The sequence below is a fragment of the Triticum aestivum genome, unplaced genomic scaffold, assembly GCF_018294505.1.
Source record: "Triticum aestivum cultivar Chinese Spring unplaced genomic scaffold, IWGSC CS RefSeq v2.1 scaffold4817, whole genome shotgun sequence".
In the NCBI taxonomy this organism is placed as follows: Eukaryota; Viridiplantae; Streptophyta; class Magnoliopsida; order Poales; family Poaceae; genus Triticum; species Triticum aestivum.
This window is the reverse complement of record NW_025227459.1, coordinates 5,614-10,908: the sequence shown is the minus strand read 5'-3', so window position 1 is coordinate 10,908 and position 5,295 is coordinate 5,614. Positions and strand designations below refer to the sequence as shown.

Genomic DNA, 5,295 nt, shown 5'->3' with positions numbered 1-5,295 from the left:
TGACCCGTTGCGCCAATGGCGCAAGGGGCAAGAGCAAGAGAAGTATGGTTGAAATGTGTATTTCATCTAAAAATGCATCTTTAGATCACACCATGTTAGATCTTGAGCGGAAGATGGACAGCGAAAGGCAGGGCATGACTTTTCTCATTGTTATGCGTTGTAATCAGCACATTTGGTTTTCTTGTTGGGCAATTGATGCTTTAAATAATGAAAACCAGAGAAAATAGATAACTATAGATAAGAGTAGCATCATGGATATTAATAGATGGATGTACATCACCAGAGGTTATATAGGCAGGGGCATAACCGCAGTGTTGGAAAAGCAACATAGCATCGTTCAAAAGGCAAACGATGGCATTTATAAGACATGGAAGTAGCTTAGTTCGGATCTTAAACAGGGAAATGCATCAACAAATGTTTGGCATGACTCTATGAGCGCCAAAGACCTCATTTGTGAACACGGCAGCAACACAGCAGTAGTTTGTTCAAAAGGGTGCAAAGATAAGGTCTTGAAAACAGCGACGATGAAGCAGTCTTCACTTGTTCTTGTGGACGGCGCCCTTAGCAGTGAGGGTGGAAGTAGCGAGGGTCAAGGCATCAAGCTTCTATATACAAATCAACCTGATGGAAAAGACAGAAAAGTTCACAAGACAAGAGATCCACATGCCATCGCAAGTTAATAAGAGTTAAATTGGTATCATAATAAAGCCTGTTATGTATGTAGTCCATTAGTTACTGATAAAAGGTGTAGACATGAATAAATACATCAGTTGATATAGAAGGCATAAGGCAAGGATAAATCAGTGAAAGGACTATAGGTATCGTAAGGATACTAAACAATATTCTAGAATCACCTGACAGCATTTCTGGGTATCTATATATCATATAAAAGACAACACAATGTAAACCATGGTAAGTGGAAAATAACCAAAAGAAAGGCATGACAAATCTGTGAAAGAAGTATAGGTCATTGGAATAGACGTACCACGCATGCTTATCCCCAAGCATGGATCAGCTACTAATTTTTTTTTGATGAACCGGTCTTTGTAGTAGCAACAGCACCCCTAAGATCAGAATGTTTTCAGCAAAAGGAGTATATGAGAGATATACATTCATATTGTATATGAACAGGGAAAAAACTAACAAGGCGAACTAAGGAAACAGGAATCAAAACTATAATTGCTATAGCATCAGAAGATCCATTGCACGGGGTTTCCTAGCGCTAATTTTTTAATGATCCATGCGTGCATTTCCAGTTTGGATAGGCCGGTAATAGCATCTTTTGCTTCATTGCGGAGAGAGGGCGTACATTTTAAGTCTGGTGGCTGAGCAAGTGTAGTTTCCATGGTCTTAGCAAGTGCAGTGGCAGGAGTACCATCATCAACATCAGTCAGTTTAGATCCCTGTGGCAGCGCCAAGTTAACCATTGGCAACCATGCAAGAGGAAAGCAACAAAAAATTGAAAGAGGAAGCTAGATCCAATAGAAATGCTAACAGTCGTTGAAACAGATGAATCTATGGAAGCTGGTGTAATCACCTGGGCACTGTTCTTCTGCTGCCAAACAAGGATAAGTGCATGGGGCAGACCCCTCTTTTGGAACTCCACGGTGTGGACAACTGGAGAACAGAAAGATAAATGAAAGACAGGATAAGCAAGATGTATGGCTAAGGAAAAGTGGGTTAGAGGAAGAAATGACACCGGGCACAGTACCAGCAACGACAGTCCCGAACACCTGCCCGGTGCTGATTTTCTGCAGGTAATCAAGAAGCTTCATCTGATGCACTCGTACGGTAATATCAGTCATGTCGACTGCTTTTGCCCATGTTCAAGACCCTGAACTATCTCAGGCCTCTCCAGATCACACACGAAGGTCGTGATCATTGTTGAGGAAATCATTAACTGGTAGCTGCTCGGTTAGCTGACGAGTAGGGGATTAATAGGCTAATCGGCAAGTTAATCGGCCATTTAATCAATTACTCAAGCGATTAATCAGTTAACTGGCTACTCGGTGACCCTACGAGTAGGGATTAAGCAGCAAGTTAACTGGTTAATCAGATGAATTCTTGAACAGGGGTCGTGATTATATCAGGCAAGCCATGTGCATGTGAAGCAGTCACTTCATCGTGGAAGTTTTCTCACTTCTATGCCTAATAATCAGATTCTGGGATTATCAAAATGCAGATGTGATTTAATTAGCACGATGCAAGGGCAATCATTTCAGCTGCAACATATGTCTTCATCACTTGTAATTAAATAAGAAACATGAATCATATAGGACACTATATGATCAAATTTGTGATCACAAAAAAAAACACCTTATTTGAACAGTCACGAGAAAGGACACTAACTCTCTAAGCTCATACACCCTCCTTGTTGCAGCATGGAAAGATGAATATCAGAAGATATCCAGGTGATCCACAACACCATAGAGCATGCTGTGATCCATCAAAATGCATCCATTATCTAGCGTTAAAGCAACAGACTGTTAAATACATGTCAATTTGCACCAAATCTAGTATAGTACTCTAGCTACCAATTCATGTCCTCAATGCAGCCGTGAAGCGGAAGTGAGCAGAAAACATTTATCACTAATTAAATGTTTCCCATTTCAAATGACTCTGACGATTATATATTGTGCAAAACACTAACTATCTCTGGCCAACGTATGATGCAGATCTTTCTCATTTCAAATGACTCTGGTAAAAAAATAGCCACTATCTCGCAACTCATTGAAGTAGACGGTCTGGCATTAGATCAAGGTGAACCTCAAGTTGCAAAACATGGGCAATAATAACCTTAAAGTAAGCACATATGCATATGCATATGAACCTAGGCAACAATAGGGGAAGACTACCATGAATATAGAGGACCTCTGGAGAGACCAATGTGTACTCATTACAGAATTAGTTCACGAAAAGTAAGTTGACACCAATGGAATACAATTGTATCACTTCACATACAGGAAGAAGAGCAGAAATGAGTAAGCAAATAAACATCCGCTCAAGGAGACCAGATCCAATTAGCTAAACAGCTGTAGCATAGATAGACCATAGTATTTTCTTTAGTTTCCATTGCCAGCAATGTAAGCGGTAATATAGTTATGAAGAAACAAATTCTGCATTGTAAAAATAGAGCATCTCAAAAAAAAGAATTAATAGGTGACATCAAACCTACAACAAATATATACCAACTATTGCCGGTTGATTTACTCACTAATCAGCAAAATATACTTATATTTGAGATTCTAGATAAAAAAAGCTTGGGAAAAAGCTAACAATACACATGAGAAGATGAACAAAAAGGATAGAAGGAAGGGATACAAGTATACCTTAAATCGAATAGCTTAATTGAGTATCTTGGCCAATCCATTGTACCTCTCATATGTAGTTCTGAGGAAAAGAACGGAGAATAATCATTTGAATCGAGCGCACAACTGTAGACCTGGATGGAAGAGGAATGGTCAAGCATGGTATAGTAGAGTAGGACTGTGAAAGCTAGAAATTTGTCCTTACAACGATGGAGACGTGCTACCAAAACGTAAGTTGGAGGAGATGAGGATCATACTACATACCGGCAGCCTTCCCGGTGTCAGTCTTGATCACAGACACTGGCCTGCTGTAGCCGCCTCTGGTCGCCCGCCAACACCCACGATGGGCCAAGATGGACGACGTGTACCTGAATCCACAAGGAAGACGATCGAGGGCCGTTGCTCACAACGCCGCACTTGTCTTGACCGCCGCCGCCACCTGTCTAGGGAAACTTTTCTTTCCCTGAACTTGGTGAACCTTTAGCTTGTGTGCCTGAGACACTCTGCAAACACCAAATGGTATGAGAACAATCACGATTATTTAATGTAAAGGAAGGTCACTGTATTTACTGATCTGAAAGTGTTGTATATGATAAAATCAAAATAGCTAGAAGCCTAAAAGTGACCCAACAATACTTTCAACAGTTTGCTGTTTGTGCAAGCAGTAGTATGCTTTAACCTCATAAATCGAAACATAACATGTTCAGGGCCAAAAATGTTGACAAAAATAAAGTGGTAGCAAGCCTATTTAAATTCATATGACCGGTGCAGCCTCCTAGATTAATAAATATATAATGGCAGTTTTGGCTGGTACTTAACATGGAGCAGAGACAACCTCATATACTCAACAGACAGCATCAACCTATAAAGAAAATGTGAACCAAATCAAAGTGGCATTGCTCCAAACCATAGAGCATACCTGAAAATCCGCTTCTCCATATCTTTTCTCTCAAATAGAGGCATGCTGAAGCCCTCACATAAGAGGTTGCCAGTGCGTACGTCAAGCCAACAAAAAAGAACAGGAGAGCGCAACCTACAAAAAAAAGAATGCAATTCTTTTACAACAACGAATCATAGAGCAAGCAAATGACAAGGGACCAAAAGAGAAGCAATCAACATGGCTCAGCATGCAAGCGGACGGCGTAATCTGCCACTGCAGCAGCTTGGATTTTCATCGAACGCCTTATAGGTAGATACAAAAACGAATCTACACAAACAGGGATGAGATATTCTGTTGTTAAATTGAAAAAATAAGTGAAAAGGAGAGGGGAGAAGGCAAATCAGTAGGGGGGTGAAGAGGTGTGGGTACCTGCAGAGGCCAGATGCGGCAGAGGATTCATCGGAACTATGTTACATAGAAGCTCAGCTACGGCGGCCACCCGTGCTTCTCCTCTTGACCACGACCACGACGCCGCCCGGACTCCCGCCATGCTCCGCCACAACCAGGCCACTCGTGCTTCAGCTGCGGCGCCCACCCGTGCTCCCTCCTCCAACGCCATCTTTCCACTGCCTGGATCTCGTTTTCCTCCTCCAACGCCATCTTCCCATCTCCACCTCCCAATGGAAAGGGCAAGACAGGAGGCATCGACCGGCGGGTGGCGCCATCAGCAAGAGAGGAAGAGGCGGTGCAGGAAGGAGGAGGCCGTTGCGAGGAGAGGAGGGGAAAAAGGAGACGTCAGGGGAGGAGAGAGGATGTGGTGGCGGCGGCGGCTGGGAATTGGGAGGAGATGGGTGGCCTCTTTTCACCGCGGGGGAATCGCGTCTAGGTTAATCCCTGTCTCGATAGAAACACGCTCACCCAAATGCATCGAAAAAACACCTCGTTTATTGGCCCCACGACCAAACCAGCCCTACCCATCATACAACATCAAACGAAAAGCTCAGGTAGAGAAGGGATTAACGGTGTACCGACCGCCAGCAGACGAAAAAGCACTGTGGTAAAAGAATCGTTCGGTCCACGACGGCATGCGCGCGCGATGGCTTCAGA

General features: G+C 42.9%; 1 long non-coding RNA gene across 2 annotated transcripts; it reads right to left on the bottom strand.

Annotated features, from left to right (window-relative positions):
- Nucleotides 1-297: 297 nt before the first annotated feature.
- LOC123172730 (uncharacterized) lies at nucleotides 298-5,065 on the bottom strand. 2 transcript variants are annotated; one of them, XR_006485695.1, is made up of 10 exons: nucleotides 4,618-5,065; nucleotides 4,426-4,515; nucleotides 4,228-4,341; nucleotides 3,573-3,811; nucleotides 3,330-3,442; nucleotides 1,712-2,464; nucleotides 1,538-1,617; nucleotides 1,310-1,403; nucleotides 986-1,064; nucleotides 298-621 (listed from the first exon to the last, which is right to left on the bottom strand). It is a non-coding gene; the product is annotated as an uncharacterized lncRNA (long non-coding RNA). The 2 variants fall into 2 exon arrangements; XR_006485696.1 differs by lacking the exon at nucleotides 4,426-4,515.
- Between the last annotated feature and the right edge of the window lie 230 nt (nucleotides 5,066-5,295).